Source organism: Euleptes europaea, chromosome 8 (assembly GCF_029931775.1).
Source record: "Euleptes europaea isolate rEulEur1 chromosome 8, rEulEur1.hap1, whole genome shotgun sequence".
Taxonomy (NCBI): Eukaryota; Metazoa; Chordata; class Lepidosauria; order Squamata; family Sphaerodactylidae; genus Euleptes; species Euleptes europaea.
The window spans coordinates 46,742,711-46,766,226 of record NC_079319.1 but is presented as its reverse complement, the minus strand read 5'-3'; the positions used below and the strand labels follow the sequence as shown (position 1 = coordinate 46,766,226).

The following is a 23,516-nucleotide window of genomic DNA, read 5'->3' as shown; positions in this document are numbered from 1 at the left end:
AGCTATATCGGAGCCTAAAATTTTGAGGATTCCCAAAAATCCCCAGATCCCCAAACCAGTATGTGGGTTTTTTTCAGGAATCTATGGGAAATCTTTCTGGGGCTCTGGGGTGGGGGGCTGTTTTTTAAGGTAGATGCACCAATTTTGGTTCCAATGGAGGATGGATGGGGGCTCCCTATTTGGGGGCCCATAAAATTGGACCCCGTGACCCAATCTTTACCAAACTTGGGGGTTCTACTAAGGAGTCACCAAAAACTGTGCTGCAAAATTGGTGCCTCTACCTTAAAAAACAGGGGCCCCCAGAGCCCCAGAATGATTTTCCAATGGAGCCAAAGGGGGGCTTACATTGTAAAGTCCTGCTGAACCTGGCACAAATGTGCCTAAAGAGTTTTTTTTTTCTTTTGACAGGTTTTTCCCCTTTCTACTGCTATAACTAGCAATCCTGAAATGATCCAGGGGAAAGCCCATTTTTTTTCAGCTTTACCGAGATTGCCGGCTACTGTTTAAAACACCTTTTTTTCCAGCCGAAAATATAGCTGAAACATACCGGTATTTTTCAGCTGTTTTTTCAGCACAGCTTTCCTGAATGCACACCTCTAATGGTCATCCATTTGGCGTTTGTGTGTGATAGAGAGTAACTACATTTGATATATGGCTCAGAAAATGGTAAAACCTCATAACCTTCATGGATCTAACTTGGCCAATCTTTAAATGCAGCTTTAAGTGCAGAATGTTTTTAAGCACTTATTAATATGAACAAATACACTAAAATATAATGAGGCAGGTTTTCTATGGTCAATTATGGCTTCTAATTCTTTTATCTATTATTTATTTGTTATAATAGTATTACCCTAGCTTTTGAATATGGTGTCTGTAATAATTATTTAAAACAAAACAATAACCACTGAACCAAATATGACAAAATAAGCCTGTGCAAGATAGCATGAAAGATCAGCATAAAACCACTGGATAGCAAAAGCTAACTAAATAAATATCTTTATAATTTAGTTATCTGTATATCATAATGTACAGTAAAAATGTATCTAGTTCTTAAATTCCATCAGAATATGTACCAAGCAAACAGATATGATAAGGAAGTGTGTTGCTGCCACAAGAGAGAAGACAGCTTCCACTAGCCATCCAGCTCACCTTAGGGTCTCTACTATTGCTTATTTAAATATATTACTGCTGATATTCCTTGACCATTGCTACAATTAAAATAATGTAATGCAGCAGATGTACATGGATCACTTGAGGAAAGTTCAGGTTACCTGGTTCTCCCTATTATATTAATTCATATTTTCCTATGTGACCTTTTCCTTCTATTTATGCAGCATTGAATAGCTCATGTAGGAAGTAGCAATAATATTACAGGGAGATTTATGTGAATTCCATGGCTAAGGGCAAATCTCCCAGCTCACATATGTAATTAATAATTTCAGCTTTTTAATATTCTTTGCATAAGAGTATTGATCATTAATTCAGTTTGGGCATCACATTTCCTATCTCCAATCCATAGTTTTGAATATTGAAATATGCCACAGTATTTCATGTTCCTCCCCCCCCCCCGCCTTCCCTGTTGCACACACACATCACAACTGCTGTTTGTCATTATGTTAAAATTTAGTTAGCAGAAGCCATTATGTTAAAATTTAGTTAGCAGAAGCCAGAATTGTCTCCAAAACTATATTTTCAAATCATGGTCTGGACACATTTCTTGGTTTACAGTAAACATAGTTTGCCTGATCTGAACATTTATGTCAAATTATTGTTGTTTTTATTATTATGTCAAATTATTGTTCTCCCAAACCATGAAAGGGCGGGTGAGAGAAGGTGACAAAAGTGGGGAGGGGGGAGTGAACAAGTCTACAACACATTTCTGATCTCCAAGTCATGATTTGGGAATGTGGCTTCTCAACAGGGCAGTTATGACAATTAAAGTCAACCTTAACAAGAAAAATAAGAAAAGTAATTTAAATAGAGAAATAAAATCAGGTTCTTCATAAAAGATTAATCAAAAATAAAATGTACAGGTACATGAGCAAGCATGGTGTATCTTTCAAGGGAATAATACCATGGACAACAGGAAATATTTAGAACTCCTCTTACTCTAATCACTAGCTTTCACTGTTAACCAAGGAAAATGTTCATTCAGACAGATTCTAACCTTGTGTCAGGTGGTTGCTGCTTTTTTCATGTTGCTCAGAATGAGCATCAGGGCCAAGGAAACACAGTTAAGTGTCTAAAAAGCAGTGGGAGTTCTAGATAAGGTTTCCAACTGATGAAGGAAGAGGCTTGGTTTGCTCTCCTCTCTCTTTAATGGAAGCCTGATCTATAGAAATCACTAAGTGGAACTTTTGACAAAACAGACCAAACACTTATTACTGGCTCAGTCCTGTAGTTCAAACTGCTGTGAAAAGGCACATGAGTAGGAGCCAGTAAGAAAAAAGTTGACAACCCCTAGATCTAAGTCAAGATAATTGCACTGCTTTGTGGGGGGTAGGGGCATTTGGTGCTGGTGAATGGAAAGGGATGGATGCAGGATAGATTTGGGGGTGGGGGAATGGGGAGAAGAAATGAGGAAGAGAAATTAAGGATGCAGCAGTCTCGGGCATGTTTACATCCCTCCATAGTCGCACTTTGAGTAAATAAGGACAGGATCTGGTGGGTAACTGGAGCAAGGCCTAAGCATAGAGTCCAGAGTTGCTTTCTAAAGGTAGTGAAGATGCAGGACTTGGATCACCTGCCACCTCCCCATGGAGGATAAGATAGACTTTTTAAATGTCCCTTATTTTCCTTCCCCTTTGAGCATCTTTCTGTTGACGTGTGTCATTATATTAAATGGGGCTTATTCCCAGTGGTAACTTATGTCTCACCTATGTTTAATTTATAGACCATGGCAGTTTTCTAGCTAGGCCCTTTGGCTGGGGAGTCTTACTGATTCTGCTTGTTAATTTTGTGTGTGTGTGAGTATGCACTGTAATTCTTTCTATTGTTTACATTTGTCAGTAGGGGTGCTCTGAATGGGTTCTCCCTGCAGGCACAGAGGATACACCTCCTGGGCTGTTTGAAAACACCTGCTCTTAAAGATGGGGGGAATCCTGGACTCATTCATTGCTTCTGAGAAGAGATACTTTTGGGGAAGAAGCTAGATTTCTTCAAATTTGTCTCTTCTCTTTTAATGTTGACCCTTGCGAGGTGGTTGTTATTTGAAAGTGTGTGTGTGTGTGTTTGCACCATACCTTATTGCAATGTGCACTGTGTAAATAAGTTAAGTAAAATATGTTTTTTAATAAGCCTGTCCCTTTTCCTTTAACATTTTGTATGTAATTAACACTTGTTCTATTCATGGACAGTAACAGCAATTATATTTGGTTTTGATCAGGGTCACACAAGGGGGATTCCCAGACAGATCCTTTGTTCGGGGCCCGTGGTGACTCTCAGCAGTCCTGCTCATGGATGAGCCTGTGGTAAATGTATTACAGCATGAGGGGCAATTCATATGAATCCACATAAAAATTTACTTTTGCATTGGTGTGCCACATCCCGTATTGGTCAACAGCTTATACAAGCATGCTGGGAAATCGAATAAGCAGAGAGACAATCCACTCTGGAAGGCAGAATTTTAAAATCTAGTTTTTATTTGCTTAGTGCGTCGATTGCCAAATGTGTTTAATTTAAGAGATTATGAAATGATCTCTGCAGTGGGTTCAGATGGTCAATTCCATAATAAGATCAGATTAAATGAGCTTTTTATTATTTTTAAGGGTATTCAAAAAAAGTGAAGCTCAGTGCATTAGCAGACAGTATCCATCCTATAATTGTCATGAAGAATAATGGTTCTGGGATATTGTCTGGGTCATGATGTGAAATTTGTAAATTTATTAAACTTCAGTCAAATTTTTTTGCACAGGATTGGAGTTCAGAATTTAAACTAATAGGGTTGCCAGCCAGCTGGAGGGAAAAATGTCCTGTCCCTTTAGCAAAGAATGATGAGATGTTATTTACTTCCATGCCATGCAAAGCTTCAGGTGCTCATTCCCGCACAGTAAACCTCTATTAAAGGAGCAGGACATTCCCCCCCCAAGAGCCAGCAACCCTACATAGACCAGGTTCCAAAGCACCTTTTTAACAACCATGGCTGAGTTGAGGATAGGGTTGCCAGCTCTGGATTGGGAAATACCTGGAGATTTTGGGGCTGGAGCCTGAGAAGGGCGGGGTTTGGAGAGGGGACGGTCTTCAATGCCATAGAGTCCAATTGCCAAAGTGGCCATTTTCTCCAGGAGAAATGATCTCTGTCATCTGGAGATCAGTTGTAATAGCAGGAGATCTCCAGCCACCACCTGGAGGTTGGCAACCCTAGTTGAGGACACATTAAGCAATAGTAAATTTGAAAAATAACAATTCTGTTTTAATTCTGCTCATATTCTGCAGACCAACAGCACAATCCTAAACAGAGTTACACCTTTCTGATCTCATTGACTTTACTGGACTTAGAAGAGTGTAACTAGATTTAACAGAACGAGGCTGGCCACTGGTGGGAGACTTACCAGTTAGGAGGGGGCCATGACATTATCGTCACGACACTCATTAGTGACACTATACACCAGCGTGGTGTAGTGGTTAAGAGCAGTGGTTTGGAGCAGTGGACTCTGATCTGGAGAACTGGGGTTGATTCTCTACTCCTCAGCATGAGCGGCTGAGGCTAATCCTGGTGAACTGGTTTGGTTTCCCCACTCCTTACACATGAAGCCAGCTGGGTGATCTTGGGCAAGTTACAGTTCTGTTAGAGCTCTCTCAGCCCCATCTACCTCACAGGGTGTCTGTTGTGGGGAGGGAAAGGGAAGGTGATTGTAAGCCGGTTTGAGTATCCCTTAAGTCGTAGAGAAAGCTAGCATACAAAAGCCAGCTCTTCTTCTTTTTCCGGAAGTGACGCCACTGTGCTGCTAGCAATACTAAGTAGTACCCATTTCACCCCATATTTCTCCTGCCGCCCCGCTGAGCAGTGGCAAGAATTGCAGGGGGCACGTCTCCTGCTGAAGCAGGATGTATGCCCCCTCAAGTGTAACTCCATTTAGGATTGCATTATAAAGCAAGTAAAAACTATATTTTAAAAATTAATTTACTGTGTGTGTTTTCTTGAAAGTTTCTATATTTTACTGGTCTGTATAATGCATTGGTGTGTCACCTAATTTTTAGTAGGCCTTTCCATTTTGATTGAATAGTTCTTGAATTTTAGTAAAAAAAAGGAACAATTGAACACTGAGCCTTAAAATGTAGTTGAGACGAACATTACATTAGAATAATTTCAATTATATGTGGTTAATTTTTAAGTCAAGGTACTGACGGGTATTCACAAATGAAAGCAAATCCTAGATGTTTCCCAGGGAAAGTGCAAATTTGCTGAAGGGAGGTTTGGTTTGAAATATTTTCCTCTAGCACAAAAAACTGTGTGAAAAGAAAGCTCACTAGCTTGCTCCTTTGCACCTGCCTTATGCCTGACTTTCTCTGAATCGGTGACATAATTAGATTTTGTACTGTGATATTCAGGAACTGTCTCCTTTTTTAATGGCTGCACTCTCAGTAGTTGACAGGGAAAGAAAAAATAATGTATAACCTTGCTGCTAGGGTCTGAAGTGCAGAATGTTCTTGTTATATGGGAGGGTGAGATAAGTTTGCTATTGGGTCACAAAGGGAGAGAGTAGAATTATACTCAAGTCAAAGGCAATCATGGGTCTTTTGCTAGGTCTTCATTGTGCCACTGCAATGTGATAGGACATTTTTGACTACTTGATACCAATGGTTAGTACCCACAAGAAGACAGAGGTGGGTTGTTCTTTATTGGCTATGCCTCCCATTATTCCCAAGACCACAGTACCTTTTATTTTTGAGTATTGCTTCCAGGCAAAAGATTATATTGTATAATAAATGTATTTCCTACTATGTCTTTAACACTAATGATGGTTGTGATGAATGGGTGCTGAACATGTGTAACATCAGTAAATTCTTCTTCTACCGCTAAGGCTGCCAATTCCAGGTTAGAAAATTCCTGGAGATTGGGGGCAGTGCCTGGAGAGGGTAGAGCTCAACAGGGATGTAATGGCATAGAGTTGCCCTGCAAAGCTGCCATTTTCTCCAGAGGAACTGATCTCCGTAATCTGGAGATCTCTTATAATCCAGGAGAACTCCTGGAAGTTGGCAGCCATAACTACAGCAAAGCTTCTTAGTAATGGGATGAGGGAGAGTGTTGAACATTTTAAAATTTGATTGACATAGTGGATTTCTCCCACTTTCATTTTTGCTCATCCAGAGATTTGTTTGTTGCATCAATTGTTGCATCATTCCCAATTTCTATGATATTCAGTATTATTGGGGTGTGTTTTATTTTGTATAGTTATGAATACTGTATTGTGTGTGTGTAAAGTGCCGTCAAGTCGCAGCCGACTTATGGCAACCCCTTTTGGGGTTTTCATGGCAAGAGACTAACAGAGGTGGTTTGCCAGTGCCTTCCTCTGCACAGCAACCCTGGTATTCCTTGGTGGTCTCTCATCCAAATACTAACCAGGGCTGACCCTACTTAGCATCTGAGATCTGACGAGATCAGGCTAGATATTGATAATACTCTTGAAAATGCAGTACTATTAAAAGACAGATAGCTTTGACTGGAATGGGTAACCCAAATGGATATATCAAGGGTGTTCAGTTAATTTTGCCTCTTTGTAAAACAGCCCATAGTTCCCAATCCTGAGCTGTCAGACGTGACTAAAGATACAGAAAAAAAGAGCTGATCTAATGATGCATGACGTCTCCCTGGCGTGACTGTGTCACAGCTGTTGTAGGAGGCAGAACAGAAGTCTGTTATTTTGGAAAAGATTTCTGCTGAAAATCCCAAGGTAGAAGAAAGAAGGCATTAGATATCTTTAACAGGTCAATCCTAAGGAAAGTTACTTCCGTCTAAGCCCATTCATTTTAATGGGGTTAGTCTAGAGCAACTCTGCATATGATTGTGCTTAGGGTTACCAACCTACAGATGGTGGCTGGAGATCTCCTGCTATTACAACTGATCTTCAGGTGACAGAGATCAGTTCACCTGGAAAAAATGGCTGCTTTGGAAGGTGGATTCTATGGCATTATACCCCATGTAGTCCCTCCTCTTCCCACACCTTACCCTCCTGATGCTCCACCCCAAATCTCCATGTATTTCCCAACTTGGAGCTGGCAACCTTAATTGCGCCGGACATTTATGAAGGTCTTGATCCTCTATTGAGCTTAATTTTTCAATGCTATAAATTGAAACTTGCACAACTTTAAATTTAAATGTGTCTTCCAAGGTCTCATGTTTATCTTTTTGCAAAGCATTTTAATTGTCATCTTTTTAGTTATAAAATTTCTGTTTTTAGGAAATATAATATAGCTTAAAGTAATAGTTATTAAATGTAAATGTAATTGTCATGGAGAGTTGTGTCTTATAAATGGAAGCATTAAACACCTAAAACTCTAGATGTCACTGTTACAAGGATTAATAAATAGATCCATGACAAATATAACTAAATCAACATATTTCTTTCCCAAAAACACAGACACCAATTTATTCACACTTTTTAAAAATTAATGCATTGTGCAAAGGAAAATCACTAAAAGTCATCACCTATATTAGGTCTGACATGATTTTAAAAAATAACTGTTCGTCAACTATTATGCCCTTCTATATCATTCAGAGGTTGCTTTCTGGAGAAATGGAGTAGTTTTACAAAAAGATGGTGTTTTGGCTCAAGATTTGCGAATGAAAGATTATATATTCCATGTTGAAAAGGTGGTGTTTTCCAATTTAAGTGGTCGTGGGGGGTGTAGGTTTTATAGGTATTTTTGGAACATAGTACATTAAATAGTATCGAACTGTCATATTTAATCTGACAAATTGCTAAATATGCATAAAACAATTTATGAAGCAGCAATAATAAAAGGAAAAAATGTTAGCAACGTAAACACAGTTCTACATTTCAAATGGAGTGTGTGGAGTAACTAAAGCCACAGATGTAAAAGGGGCGAAATTATTAATGATGGTGTTGGTCAAGATTCTTCACTCATTTATTTATTTAGAATATTTCTATGCCACCTCTTCCGAGTCCTGCTTGACACATCTTACAAGTAAGAAACACAATATTAAAATACAAGCCATTAAAATACAAAAAGCATAAAAACTATCCATAAAACAGAAGCAGACCATTAAAAAGCTGAAAAGTGTTCCTTGGTTATTCAATGAACTTAATGAGCCTTAGGAATCTTAGTTGAAACAAACAAACAGGTCCTAAAGACACTTTTCTTTTATGATTCTCACTTATTGGAAAAGGTTTGGCAATCTCTGGTTTTTAAAGATGGAAACGTTTTCACTGTTTGTTAGGAAAAATTCAAATTATTAGAAAATGACAGGAGATAATTTATTTGTAAGCACATGCTACACTAATTCAGGGTTTCCTCAGTTCAACTGTTATATTTGTATTAGACAAATAAAGCAATGTCAATAAAATGAAATCATAAATAAAATGAAATATGTGGCATGCATGTAATCACACACATGCACATGAACACTGTAGTAGGCACTGAGCTTGACCTTTACAAGAGAGGGGGACAGATAGTAACAATACAGCTGCTTTGGCTAATTATCTGCTTCCCAGAGTCCAGACTACAATTGGAGATTTGTACAGGGTGTGCCTTGTTTTGTTCTGATAGCCTTAAAAATGTGAAAGCATTTTTATGTTATCAATTGTCACTCTAACGGAACAAAAGGACCAAAAACATCCCAGAACAACTACATTGTAAGATGTTCTGCATATTGGTGTTGTAAAGCTGGCCCTGGAAAATATGGTCTCCTTCACAATGGAGGACCTTTCTGATGTGTGACTAGAAAACTGTAATTAACAAGTAGTATTTTTCCCTTCCTTCATCCTACTGAGATGCATACCTGTGAGGGAGGGGAACTTTGTAGGGGCCACATGAGAAGCAAGCCATCTGGGAATATGCTTCAGGATGGTGTACAACTTTCAGTAACAATAGTCCACGCAGGCAGGTGGCACAACCCATCTACCCGCTCTGGTGAGGGGCACACTTTCCTTCAGCCGGCCACTCTGTATAGGGGCTGGGAAGGAATGTTTATGGTGTCTCTGCCAATGAGGCACCCATGTCTTTTGGATTCCTTGGTGTTTTCTTTCTCCTTGGTAGAGCTCAGGCCATGAGAGCTTAATTGGCTGACTCTGACTGTTTAAGGTCTAGTTCTTTATTTATTGCCTGTTCAGTTCCACCTTATAAACATTCAGAAGGAAGGAATGTGAGGTGTAACAGAGTCCAGTAGTACCTTAGAGTCCAGCAAGATTTTTGGGGTATAAGCTTTCAAGAGCCAATGCTCCCTTCATCAGAGCATTTACTCTCAAAAGTTTATACCCCCAAAATCTTCTTTATCTTTAAGGTGCTAATGGAGTCTAATCTAATTGTTCTATTGCAGATCAACATGGCTACCCTTTGGTAGAGCCTCTGCTTGACATCCAGAAGGTCTCCCCACCCCCTACATCTCTAGTTTAAAAGACCAGGTTGGAGGTGATGTGAAAGACCGCTGCCTGAGCCCTGGAGAGTGGCTGCCTTCCTGAGTAGACAATACTGACTTTGATGGATCAAGGGTCTGATTCAGTATAAGGCTCATATGTTCATGTGTACCCATCTGAAACTAGTTACAGATTTTTGCAGCCATTAAGCTTACTTGGCCCCCCTGGGGAAAGTCTAGTCTAGGTTCAGAAACCGCAAATTAATATGTATCAGAGGAAGATAATTTAGATTGTTCTCTTACTGATGCTACAAATGACCTACAGCTTCAAGAGGATAGCAAGACTTTAAAAACCTTTGCAAACAGCCCATAAGGAGCAGCCCACTCAAAGGTTTAGTGCTATTTTATTCTTTGCTGCTGTGAGCTTGTTGCTGGAAAATACTATGAATGTGATAACTTCTGGTTTCACTGAGCCATTGTCAGAGGACCATTTTATGATATGAACATTATGAAGATTTTTTCCACCCCATAACTGGTCCTGGGAGTGACCCAGAGAAAAGGGGGAAATAAATGTTCTTACACTAAGCAACACATCTGATTTGGTAAACAAGTTTTTAGCACAGAATGAACCTAAGTTGAAGATAATAGATATGGTGTACCATCCACCAAGGTTCACTCTGATGTTACATTCATTGGTAATGCAGCTGCGGCAGGATGCTTCTAATTAAAAAAAAATTAATGCCACAACCATGTAGGAGAAATCTGCACTGTGACTGTTCGTTGCACAAGTGTCACATTCCACACTTGGGCTGTTCTCCACAAATCCAACTCCCTGTCATGCAGGCAACTTGCTTGCTCCTTTAAGGCCTCAGCTCTGTAAAGGAGAGGGGTTTTGAGGTTTACCCTTGTCCTGTTTTTGTCCCCCAGTTTGCTCTACTGCTACCTAGATGGAAGGCTGGCCTCCTCATTGGCTTTTAGAGGCTCGCCTAAAGGGCATGGGCCCTAGAGATTCCTGGCTCTCACTGGGAGGCAGGCTTTCATGCAAGAGTCAAAGAGCCTCTTGGTTGGTAGGCCTAGTCTCACACTTGCCTGTTTTAACACCATACCTGCCCTCCCATCTGGGCAACAATGTCTGTGTTGTTGACACTCAGCTGAGCCATGGGTGGAATTTGCGTTGTGGGTACACCGTGGCCACCTGGCTGGATGATCAGTTGGATAGGAATCTCTTTATTTGGAGCATTCTGCATGTACCTAGAATCAAGGCACTAAAACTGAGCCAAATTGTTGGTGTCAGTATCTCCCATTCTTATCCATATTCCTCTTCAAATTGCCTCTGACGTACACAGAAGGAGAAATACTTAGAGTGATGTGCTCCGTTGCAGAAGAAATATTTCCCTGCAGCTGTTTCTCTGACAGCATTGAGTTGATGCTACAGAAGGTGAAGGGAAAAAGGCAAGAAGTGCCCCATGTGTAGTGAGCTCAGCTGCAGCTTACAACTGCAGAATTAATTTGCCCCTAGGACTTTGATATCACTTCTGTCAGAATCTGGAGCTCTTGGAGGGCAGGGTGTACTATGACAACGATCTCCATCAGCGAAGAAAATACAAAATGTATACAACTGAAGGAAATATTTGCCACTCAGCTTTCTTTATCTACTATTTGTATATATATGAATGTGGGAAGCAGCCAAGTGCATTTTGGACTTCTTTTTTCTATGGACCAGAACAGGTTCTCTTGCAGGATGCTGGTCTGCTATTTATGGCCAGTGTCCCATTCCAATGCACCCTCTTACTGCAAGCCCTGGTCGACTTGGTCTGCTGCGGTCCAGGAGTTTGGTATTGCTACTGAAGTTATGTTTTACTACTGTTTTATGTTTTTATTCTTATTCATTCTTTTTTTTAAAAAAATGTATATTATCTTAGGCTGCTTTTAAAACAAACAGATATAATTTTTTTTAAAATAATGAAATGTGTGGTAAGAAAACCAGAACCCCATGGTTGGTCTAAGATGGTAGCAATTTGGCATCCATATTTCTTCCTCGCAGCCATTTTCCTTGACTTCCTACAATGGGTGTGGCCTGCTGATAGGACTGCTGTTTATTCTTCTGCAAATATCTTTAGCAGTATCGCATGCACAGAACCTGCCCACTGTGAGTTTAGCTCTTTGGTCAGTTTTAATTTGCAGACTGCATGGCACATCCAGCCATTGAAGAGAAGATCAAGATATGGTGTCCAGAGTTCAGTGGGGTTCTTTGTTATGCTCCTTTGTTCTTGCCTACAAAGCAATCTATCAAGTGAAAAGGGTTAGCAGACATTCTGTCATATCACAGGTAGGTATGGCATGGAAGAAAGGAGGAGAAACATGAGAGATGTAGAAAGAAGATCAAGACAGCATGGGGGGTGAGAAGACTTTGTGTTCCCAGCGGGAGAGGGATGATACATTTATGTGTTCAAATGTCATCAAAACAGCTTCAGACAATTGAGAGCTTCCAGACAGATGTAAAATAGTACTGAAATATTGGCAGCTGAGTTTATCGCATCTGAGGAGTAATTTCTGTAACATCTGGTTTATCATACTGGGGAAAAAACAGGAATTGGAGAAATACACATACCGTATATACTCGAGTATAAGCCGAGTTTTTTAGCCATGATTTTTGGCTTAAAAAACTCACCTCGGCTTATACTTGGGTCAATACGGTAATTCGCCTGCCGGGCCCTCTCCCAGCGCGCTCCCGCCAGCCAGCTGATGGGCGGGCTGTCCCGCCTTCTCCCCCCCCACCCAATCGCGCCTTCTGTGCGGGGGCGGGGGCGGCTTCTTCACCCCCCACCCACCTCACCCGGGCCAGTCCTCCCGCTTGCCAGCTGACCCTGCGGGGCCTCCTGCATGCAGGGAGGGGGCCGCCACCGCCGCCTGCCTGTGCGCCTGTAGCCCGGTCAGGTAAGCCTGCGGGGGGGAGGGGGTGCATTTCCCCCTCCGCTTATACGTGGATGCCAAAATTTTCCCCATTTTTGGGGTGAAATTAGACACCTCAGCTTATACTCTGGTCGGCTTATACCCGAGTATATACGGTAGTTCCTCTCCAATCTTTTCTGGCCTGTAATAAAGGTCAAGAATATATTGATATATATAGAACATATAGGGTGGCTTTCTGTATGCATTTAACACACCAGACTCTACAGGACTTCTGTTTACGTGAAAGGCTGCACTACACTATGGTCAGGTGGGTGTGCTTTTATGGCTTCATGTAAAAGTAACATAATGCCACTTGCCAATTTATGCAGGGTCAATTTTGATGGTCGCTCAAAGCTTTTTTTTATAAATGCAACCTTTAAAATGCCTATTCATGGTCCCGATGCAAAAGAAGAAATTCCACACACTCACACTCGCCTGCTCCTTTGTTCGCATAGCCATTGGCAATGGTAGTTTGCATAGCTAAGCCATTATTGTGATTTTTCATGATTCCTTCAGTAAATGCTTTGTTGCAGGGACGGAGAAAATACAAAAGGTCACGTTAAAGGGGCTCTTAAGAAATGCGAAGCAGGTATGCGCCAGGGTGTAACTCTGCTTATGATTAGACTGTATGTGGACTTGAACACTAGCACCTGTTATTTTAGAAACTGAGCACATGCATATCAAGCCTCACATAACTTCAGCGAAGTGAACACCTAAATACCTGCATGGAGTATTTAATAATACTTTATTGTAAATATTCCTCTTTTTTGTTGCCTTCAGTAAAGATAGTTTTTTAGTATGATCTTAGCTATAGCCTTGTACACACGTTGCAGTGAATTCTTGCACATTCTAGCCCTCTAGACATCCGGGCCTGTTGACTGAACATGTGGAAAGGGAGAGCGGGCACAATCCCGCTGGCCATGCCCTCATCTCTGTGTGACTGCTGCCTCATGAGCACTGGTCCTATGTGCAAAGTCAGCATCCATGCATATCCTGCCTACCTGTATTCTGGGACACTGTTTTCCAAATGCTGCCGATCATGGGGAGGGAACATATGGGTAGATACTGCCTCCACATGTAGGTGTCATGCTGATGAGTTGGTGGTCACATGGAGGCAAGGAGAGGTAACATGTTTGTGCCTGCTCTCCCTCTCTGCACGTTCGGCCAATACCCACAGGGCTTGTGTACAGGGTATGTACCCTCCATGTACAGGGTACAAATGGTTTTTCTTTGTATGCATGTTAAGAAATTCTTCTGTTACATTTCAACACATTTATCCAGATTCTGGTCCCTGGTTTTATTTTTAAAATGATTGCTTATTAGCTGTTTAAAAAAAAAAAAAAAAAACCTGATGTACACATGTACATGCAGGATGAACGTAGTTTGCTGTGATGGGACAGAATCAATATCCAACAATACATTCTTGTTTTATCTATGTATTAGCCCCATCAGAAGTGTGTGTTACATTCAGATATCTTTGTGTAGTGCCTTGCTGTTGAAATAAATTTTGTTTAATAATCCTGTATTTCATTCTACTTTTTGTGTAAAAACAATGTTACCCTGACCTGGATGGCCCAGGCTAGCCTGATCTCGTCAGATCTCAGAAGCTAAGCAGGGTCAGCCCTGGTTAGTATTTGGATGGGAGACCACCAAGGAATACCAAGGGCTGCTGTGCAGAGGAGGGCGCTGGCAAACCACCTCTGTTAGTCTCTTGCCATGAAAACCCCAAAAGGGGTCGCCATAAGTCGGTTGCGACTTGATGGCACTTTACACACAATTCATGTTTCTGTATGCAATTAGAGTGCCCCCCAGAATTAATCAGACCAACCAATTCTCTCTTAATGGTTTCAGGAAGGTTCCTTGAATCTACTATAGGGTAATGAGCAATGAGAATTCATTTCAGTGAAATTTTCCCCTTTTCTTATAGAAACATTACATGTCTGGTTCAGAAATTTAGTTTCACATATCCCCTTGACACCCTGTGAAGGGATAATAAAAATGGTGACATTCCCTCAATAATACTGTTAAAACATTGTATGCTACAATCTAGACCCAGAATCTCAAAGGGTACAAGGCTAATGATCCTTCCCAACCCTGCTCTGTCACTGATAGGTTATTTTAAATTTGAATTTGGTTTTAATTTTTCCAACACAAAGCAAGTCAACAGATATTTTTGATTAAGTAGTAGCTTAATTGTATGTGAAATCCTGTAGCCTGCCTTGTAGCACAGCCTAGCCAAATAAATGGCCTGAGTGAAAGCAAAAGTCAACATGCATTCTCTTGAGGAAAAGACTTTTGTCTCTGTGATCCACTACTTCCTACCGTCTGTCCCTGGAGCTTTAGTGGATGTCATCATTTTTCTGACCCAGTCAAATAATATGAAATGAAATTAACCCTCAGGCAAGTGAAATATAGTGTGTGGAGGTGCTATCATATGTGTTTTTCCTATTATATAAAACACGCTGAATAAATACGGTACATGTGAAATTGGCATTGCATGTAGGTGAGAAGGAATGATGTGTGTTAATGTCATTGCCCTTATTATTAAATATGCTTTGAGTATGGAAAGAACATTAGAAATATACATTTCTACTGCTCTTAGAGAGCATTGTGTTTCTAAACCCATCTCAGTGAACAACATTCTTGGCATTTCTTACTCAGATGAAGAGGAAATTAATGCTGGCTCATTAGATAAAAGATAAAAATAGCTATATTATATAATATTACAAATTTGGAAATAAGGATTAAACAAGTATGGTCTCATGAAGTTTTTGTTTGTGTAAAGTGTCTTAAAGTTGCAGCTGGCCAGCGGTGGAGCCCCACAAGGGGCTTTCTGGGCAAGTGAGAAGCATAGGTAGTTTGCCACTATACTCCTCTGCAAAATCTTCATTGGTGGACTCTCATCCAAGTACTAACCCTGCTTAGCTTCCTAGATCTGAAAAGATCCTGCTATACCATGCTGCCTTTCCTCCACCATAAAGTTTTTAAGCTCCTCTATCATTACTTGATATCTGATGGTGTGTTGAGAATAGGAAATACAAATGGAACCTGCAACGGACTATGTCACTGATGAAAATTCTCCTATCCTTCTCAAGGTGAGATCCCACTTATCTTAGCAAAGTAAGGAATTGGCTCCCTGCTTGGAAAAATCACCTCAAGCTGAGCACACCTGCATTCTCTCAAGGAAGCACAGAAGAATCTATCAGAATGTGCACTCAGGCCCCAAAGAAGCTTGCAAAGCCCGGAAGTCAACTTTTTGTTACATATGTTTTCCTCAACCTCATTGCCAAATCTGGGAGACTCCTGTTTTGGGACAATCACAGGGGTCCTCAACCTCCTCTTTAGGCTGTCAACTGAAGGGAAACAAGCTGTTTGCTTTCCTTCAGTGTAACAGTCACAGAAAAGAGTGAGGACTTACATTACTGCAGTTCCCTCGTTATGTCTGGGTTCCATTGATACAGGAAGCAGTCACTGATACGTAGACCTCTTTTTCCTGTTTTTGGAGCATTGACCCATATTTCCCTGCATATCTGGGGGTTCCCCAAGGTATGCAGCAGTCTCTTATTTGTAAGTGCTCTGTTGAGCTCGTGTAGTGAGGAGCACAGGGTTGCCTACTTTGTATATGCAGTAGAGATGTGTTTCCCAATCTGTGGGTCAGGACCTAAAGTGGGTCGTGAAGCCTCTGAAAGTGTCCCAGGCCAGCTGTCCCTAATGGCCACCCTTGCCCTTTCCATTGTTCTCTTTTGTATTTTGGAAACCAAGATCTGACTTGGGAAACAGTATCTTGTGTGTCATACTTTAGTTGCAATTCCCACACACACACACACACTGCATATAGAATCATAGAAACATAGAGCTGCAAGGGAGCTCAAGGGTCATCTAGTTTAACCCCCTGCACAACACAGGGAATTCACAACTACCCCCCACTCCCCAGTGACCCCCTGCTCTGTGCCCAGAGGAATGCAAAAAAAAAAACCCTCCAGGATCCTTGGCCAATCTGGCCTTGAGGAAAATTGCTTCCTGTCCGCAAAGTGGCAATCAGCATAACCCTGGGCATGTAAGAAAGGGCATGTAAGAAAGCACTGACGGAACCCTCCCTGCCCTCTCTCCCATGATCTCTCTAAGTTCACAGAATCAGCATTGCTGTCAGATGGCCGTCTAGCCTCTGCTTAAAAACCTCCAAAGGAGAGCCCACCACCTCCCAAGGAAGCCTGTGCCACTGAGGAACTAACTGTCAGGAAGATTTTCCTAATGTTTAATAAAAATTATTTTGATTTACTTTCAACTCATTGGTTCTGGTCTGACCTTCTAGGGTGACAGAAAACAACTCCACTCTATGTTCTATATGACAGCCCTTCAAATACTTGAAGATGGCTATCATATCACCTCTGAGTCATCTCCTCTCCTGGCTAAACATACCCAGCTCCTTCAACCTTTCCTCATAGGTCTTGATCTCCAGTCCCTTAACCATCTTCTTTGCTCTCCTCTGGACACATTCCATCTTGTCAACATACTTCTTAAACTGGGGTGCCCAAAACTGAACACAATACTCCAAGTGAGGTCTAACCAGAACAGAGGAAAGAGATAACCATCATTTTGCGTGATCTGGACACTATACTTCTGTTGATGATCCAAAATCACATTTGCCTTTTTAGCTACTGTATCACACTGCTGGCCCATCATCACTGTGTGGTCTACTGAGACTCCTAGATCCTTTTTGCATGTACTACTGCCAAGACAAGTCTCCTCCATTCTGTAATTGTACATTTAATTTTTCCTACTAAATGCAGAACTTTATTTATAGTTGTTAAAATTCATTTTGTTAGCTTCAGCCCAGTTTCTCAGCCTGTCAAGATCATCCTGCTTTTGCTACCCCTCCCAATTTAGTATCATCTGCAAATTTAATGAGCATCCCCTCTATTCCTTCATCCAAGTCATTTATAAAAATATTGAATGACACAGGCCCAGGACAGATCCCTGAGGCATTCCACTTGTCATTCCTCTCCAAGAGATTGTGAAACCATTAACAAGCACTCTTTGTATGCTATCTGTCAACCAGTTACAAATCCACCTAACAGTAATAAGATCCAAACTACATTTTACCAACTTGTCAACAAGAATATTGTGAGACCTTATCAAAAGCCTTACTGAAGTCAAGATAAACTATGTCTACAGCATTCCACTGATCCAACAAGGTAGGAACTCTCTCAAAAAAGGAGATAAGGTTAGTCTGACATGACTTGTTCTTGAGAAACCCATGCTGGTTCTTAGTAATCACAGCCATCCTTTCTAAATGCTTAAGGACTGACTGATGATTTGTTCTGAAACCTTTCCAAATATAGATGTCAAGCTGATACGTCAGTAGTTACATGGATCTTCTTTTTTCCCCATTGTGTAGATGGGGACAACATTTGCCATCCCTAATCTTCAGGCACCTCACCTGTTGTCCAAGAACTCTCAAAAATAATGTACAGAGGCTCTGAAATTACATTAACAAGTTCCTTTAGTACCCTTGGATGCAATCTATCTGGCCCTGAGGACACACTTTCATGTAAAGAAACTGTTTATGTACCACCCTTATGCCTATCCCAGAGGTCTGCAAACTGCGGCTCCCAAGCCGCATGTGGCTCTTTGGCCCGTTGAGTGCGGCTCTCCGAACTTGGTTCGGAGCCCCTGCTCTTGTGCCCACTTGTGCCGGCAGCCGGGCTGCAGAGAGAGAGAGAGAGAGAGGGCGAGCGGGCGCACGGTCTCTTCCCTCCTGCCGTGGAGAATGGTCGGCTCCCCCTTTCCCTTGCCCTCAGTGGTTGGGAGGCTAAAGCCTCCCCTCCCCTCTAGCCACGCGATTGCTGGGCAGGCGGCTCGGCGGTTCCTGCCCCCCCCGCCCGCCTATCAGCTGTTGGGTGGGCGGGCTTCCTTTGGTAGACCTGGCCTCCGGCTGAGTCCCATTGGGAGGCCATGTCTACCCACTGGCTTTCTTGTCGGTAGACCTGGCCTCCAGGAGGGGGAAAAGTCCCCCTTCAGAGGCCAGGTCTACCCATTGGCTTCTATGGGCCTCTGGAGGCCAGGTCTACTGCCAAGAAAGCCAATGGATAGACATGGCCTCCCAATGGGACTCAGCCGGAGGCCAGGTCTACCAATAGGCTTTTATGGCGGTAGACCAGGCCTCCAGATGAAGATTCCGGACTGGGAGGGGGAAATGGCAGGGACTTACAATTTAATTTTTATCAATAAATAAGATCACTATTAAGTATGATATCAAGTTTTATTCAGTGTACCTATAGTTTAATTAAGACTTAAAACTTTAATTAAAGTTTATTAAGTTAATAAACAGTGTACCTACCTATATAGTTGAAGTTTAAGAAATTCGGCTCTCAAAAGAAATCTCAGTCGTTGTACTGTTGATATTTGGCTCTTTTGACTAATGAGTTTGCCAACCCCTGGCCTATCCTACTGTGTAACTCCCTTCCCTCATAATGTGTTCTCTTTTTGCCAGGATGAGCACTGTTTCTCTTGCAAGAGAAGACTGGGGCAAAGTAGGAATTGAGCAGTTTTGCCCTCTCTTCACCTATTAAAATTTCACTTTCCTCTCCCCACAATGGGCCTACATCTTCCTTGTTCTTTTTCTTGTGCTGAATATGACCTAAGAACCCCTCCTAATGGTTACTAAAATGAGCTTCTTAGACTTTTAGGGGAGATTAGAGGGGGTAATGGTGTATGTCAGAATGAAAATGGTGTATGTCAGAATGAAATGGTGTATGTCAGAATGCTTTGGGTTCTTAGTGGAGGAACCTGCACCCTTTATGTGATGTTCGTTGGCTTTTCAAAAACATCTTGTTAGCCACTGTAGAAAATGGAATGCTGAACTAGATGTGTACCAAGGTTTGCTTATAGTTCTTATAGTGTCAAAAAAAAAACAGGCCAGGAATTAGGCCACCATACCAAGTAAATTTGCACTTGTGAATCACTATACAAAGAAGATTGGGAACCACTGCTGGAGAGGGTAATTCTGTTCAAAACCTGTACTTCTTTCCAAATATTCCAGGATAACTGGTTGGCTACTGTGTGAAACAGGTTGCTGGACTCAATGGACCATTGGTCTGATCTATCAGCACTCTATTGGTGATCTTATCTGGTCTTGCAACACTGTACCGTACCATCTCCTCACCATTTATGATGAAATAAAAGAAACAGAATTAATAGCAGACTTAGGTCAAGGCAGTGTTTTCAGCTCCAGATTAAAAACTTCCACAAAACAGTGTCTAATAAGAACATGCTGAGATGTTGTCCCAATATTAAGACAGGATCTTGTTAACAAAAGATAAATCAAGATGAAATTTGATTTTTATACTGTAATTGTTAAAAAAAAAGGCCAAGTATGGTACTGAGTTTCCACACTTCGTGTGAATTAACAGCCCTTTTTCTTTTAAGCTTAAGTGCTTCATCTAGATGGAGTGCAAACAAATACTGTAAGTGTACCGCAATTATAGGAAGCCTTAGGAAAGAGCAGGGAGCAGTTTTAATGCACTGTCAAAAGATTAGTGCTGAAGAGTATAGCTGAGAAAGACCTGCTAGAGAAATACTCATTAGAAGAAATATGACATGGTAAATCCATTAAGGCCAGGAGGGCACTGTAATAACCTTTTTCCATTTTGGCTGTTAACTTTGAGGTAGTTGAAGACTTCCTGCTGGGGCAGCTGGGCTGAGCGCCATGTTTCCTGGACTCTCCAGGAACAATCCAAGAAATGTTCAAATTGGGGTGCTAAATAGCACCTCAACCCGGTCCTAAACAGTGGACTTGGGAAGCAGGAATTCCCTGCAGCCACTTATGCGGTTTGACCTCCAGAACTCTCCGAGGGAGGCTCCTAAGCCCCTCGGAAGTTTTGATGCCGGTCCTGCGGGCAAGGGAAAGTCATCGCCGGAACATTTCATGGGTAATCAAGGTTCAGTCCTCCCCCTTCAATCACCATCTAAGAAAATTATCATCACCGTAACCTTATCATCCAACATCTGAGTAAGTTGCAAGAATTCTTTTGTCTTTACCTTGAAATTGAAGCTCTGGAAGATCATAACAATCATCAATGCAATCTGCATCTCTCTGTCCAGAATATAAGTGACTTTGTTTGTTTAAAAAGACTATAGTTGAACGGCAGGAGCCTTATCTATTCGATCTCCACTTTGGCATAACAAACGGGACGGCTGACAGACACTCTAGCTACCAATTAGAAGCCGAGGTGTTAAAAGGGGTGGGAGCGAATGGGCTAAATTCCTCTGGAGATGACGTCTTTCCGATTCATCAAAGAAAACCATCGAGACTGAAAGGGAAAGATCATACAGGAAAATCGTAGGGCTCGAAGTGTGTCTTTATTGTGCAACACGCAACATATTCCTACTACTGGAAAACAAGACAGCCGAAGATCCGTGATTTAAATAATGCCCAGCTCACCCCCTTCTTTTACAATCGAGCAGAGTGTCAATAAAACTTGATGGTCCTTTACAACAACACTAATTGTTTTACAGCGGAGAGAAGAATTTACAGCCATTTAATCCCGGGACCTGTATAATTGATGAATAGAACCACTACAAGGTCTTGGACCCTGCCAACATATTTAGAACAGCACTTCTTGATATTGGTGAATTATTAGAACTATTTTCAGAAATAAACATGGGAAAGGCCGACGAGAAAATACAGGAAATGTTAACAAAACACATGGATGCCTTTACTAAACAATATGAGCAACAATCTCAACGTCTGGCTCAGCTAACCAACATATTGACTAGTCTAACTCAAACTACCAACCAGACTAGTCAGAAATTGGACATTTTGGCAAGCGAAATTACAAATATGAAATCTCAAATATCTACAATGAAAACTGACATGGGAAAAATGGATACTTCCATTAAAAAGGCAATTGAAGAACAGAAAGATATTAAAAATAAACAGATACTTCAAGGTAATCAAATTCAAGCTATACATTTCCAACAAGAAAATGTTTTAGACCAACTGGCTACTATGGAGTTAAAATTAAGACAATCGAACGTACGTCTTCGCAATTTTCCAGAAGCAATGGGATGTACCAGAATAACTATCATAAAATCATTGGCTGACCTGATTCATATAAGTGAACGAGATCTGGATTATGCAATAAACAAAGTATATAGAATTCCTTTACCCACCAGTCTGGAGAAGACAAAGGCAAGAGATATTATGATTTCCTTTTATGATATAAGGATGAAAGATTATATTATGCAAACCCTCTATGATAATCCTTTGTCTGTGAATGGAAATCCTCTTATCATTCTTAAGGATATCCCACGACATTTGATGATGAAGAGAAATATGTACAAAGAATTTACTGGGACATTGAAGAAGAATGGAATAAGATTCTGCTGGATCTTCCCACAGGGACTCACTTTTACCTACAAAGAGGTCAGATTTACTATCACTTCACAGGAGGAAGTAAAAAACTTTTTGAAGAACTATGAAAAAGATCTAGCTGGCCTTAACCTGGAGCCACAACATCAACAAGAAGAGGAGAAAAAGGAGTTGGCCTTGACATCTGGACAAAAAAGACAGGACATCAAAAATAACAGAAGTGTTGGAAAAACAAAAATTCACAGCAAGAACAAAACTAAAAGGAAACATGCAGTTTATGGGTGATAGAGAGAAACAGAGGGCTAAACAGGGATTTAAATGATGACTAGGGAATTTTGTATTTACTGATCTAATCCTTTTATCTTAAGAACGGTTTTGAAATAAAATCTGTTACTATATATGAAATCAATAATAAACACGTATTAATTGTAAATGAATTGAATAATTTAGAATTAACTTAGTAATCAAGCTTGATGTATTTTTCTGGATTAGAACTTCTTTGCAAAAGAATAGATAAATTTATAGCAAGATGGAGGAAGGTGAGGGGGAAGTCTCTTATTTGAATATCTTTTCATTAATAGATTAATATGCTTTTCGATGACACTGTTAAAGTTTTTTATTGTATGATTTATGAAATGAATGTGTTGTTGAAAAGTACCAGACAGTAAAATATTTTAAAAATAATAAAAATTTTATGGAAAAAAAAACTTTGAGGTAGTTGAAGCCCCATGAAGACGCGCGGGGAGGGGAACAGAGCCCCCCGCGCACCTTCAGGGAAGCCCCGTGAAGGCGCGGGGGGGGGACAGATCTGCGCAGAGCAAATCAAGACCCCTCTTCCCAGGAGTCTCAGGAAGAGGGGCGGTGGGTCTTTAACCCCCCCTGTGCCTGCCTGGCCAGGCAGGCGCAGGGCAAAGTCCAGACCCACCACCCCTCTTCCCGGGAGTCCCTGGCCAGGCAGCGCAGAGCACTTCCCCCCCTCCCAGTCTGATGCTCAGCTGTTGGGCGGGACCCGCCCGCCCCACCCAGTTTCCTGGGACTCCCAGGAAACATGGCAGGGCGGCCTTTAAAGGCGGGAAAAGCAGGAAGGCTGAACCAGCTGAATTTATTCGGCGTTCGCCCGAACTCGCCGAATTCGGCGCGTCCTTTTCCCACCTTTTTTTGAGTTCAGTTCCATCCGAACCGGAAACCGTCAAATCGGGGGAAATTCGGCAGTTTTTCGGTTCGGGTCGAACCGAATCAACAGCCCTAGTGCATTTCCTCATCATGATTTTTTTGTCCAGCCTTTTTTTTTTTTTTTTGGTGTTGCAGCTGCAGCAAGGAAGCATGATCCTCTTCAGCAATACAGTTTTTAGTGTTTTGTAAATGTTTACAGAGCAGTAACTATGTGGGGTAAATCAACATCATTATATGGTTAAAAAAACCTAATAGATAACCAAATCTTTAAAGTTCTACATTTACATGAAATTTTAACTTTATAAAGTAGATGAGCTGATGTGAAGTCTGTGTTTGGGGCTCCCAAGGGTATGTTCTTTATAAATAGCAGCTTCAGGGACAAATTGAGACAATGACATGAAGGAAGAAATGTCACCTTCTCCTCACACACAGTGTTTTCCCAAACTGAAATAACCCCAGTGAGACCTGGATATAGTCAATACA

At 41.3% G+C, this 23,516-nt stretch overlaps 1 protein-coding gene across 1 annotated transcript in view; it reads left to right on the top strand.

The window, feature by feature from the left end:
• Positions 1-23,516, top strand: part of DTNA (dystrobrevin alpha) — a 199,337-nt gene that overhangs the window by 71,093 nt on the left and 104,728 nt on the right. The gene's annotated exons all lie outside the window — the stretch shown is intronic.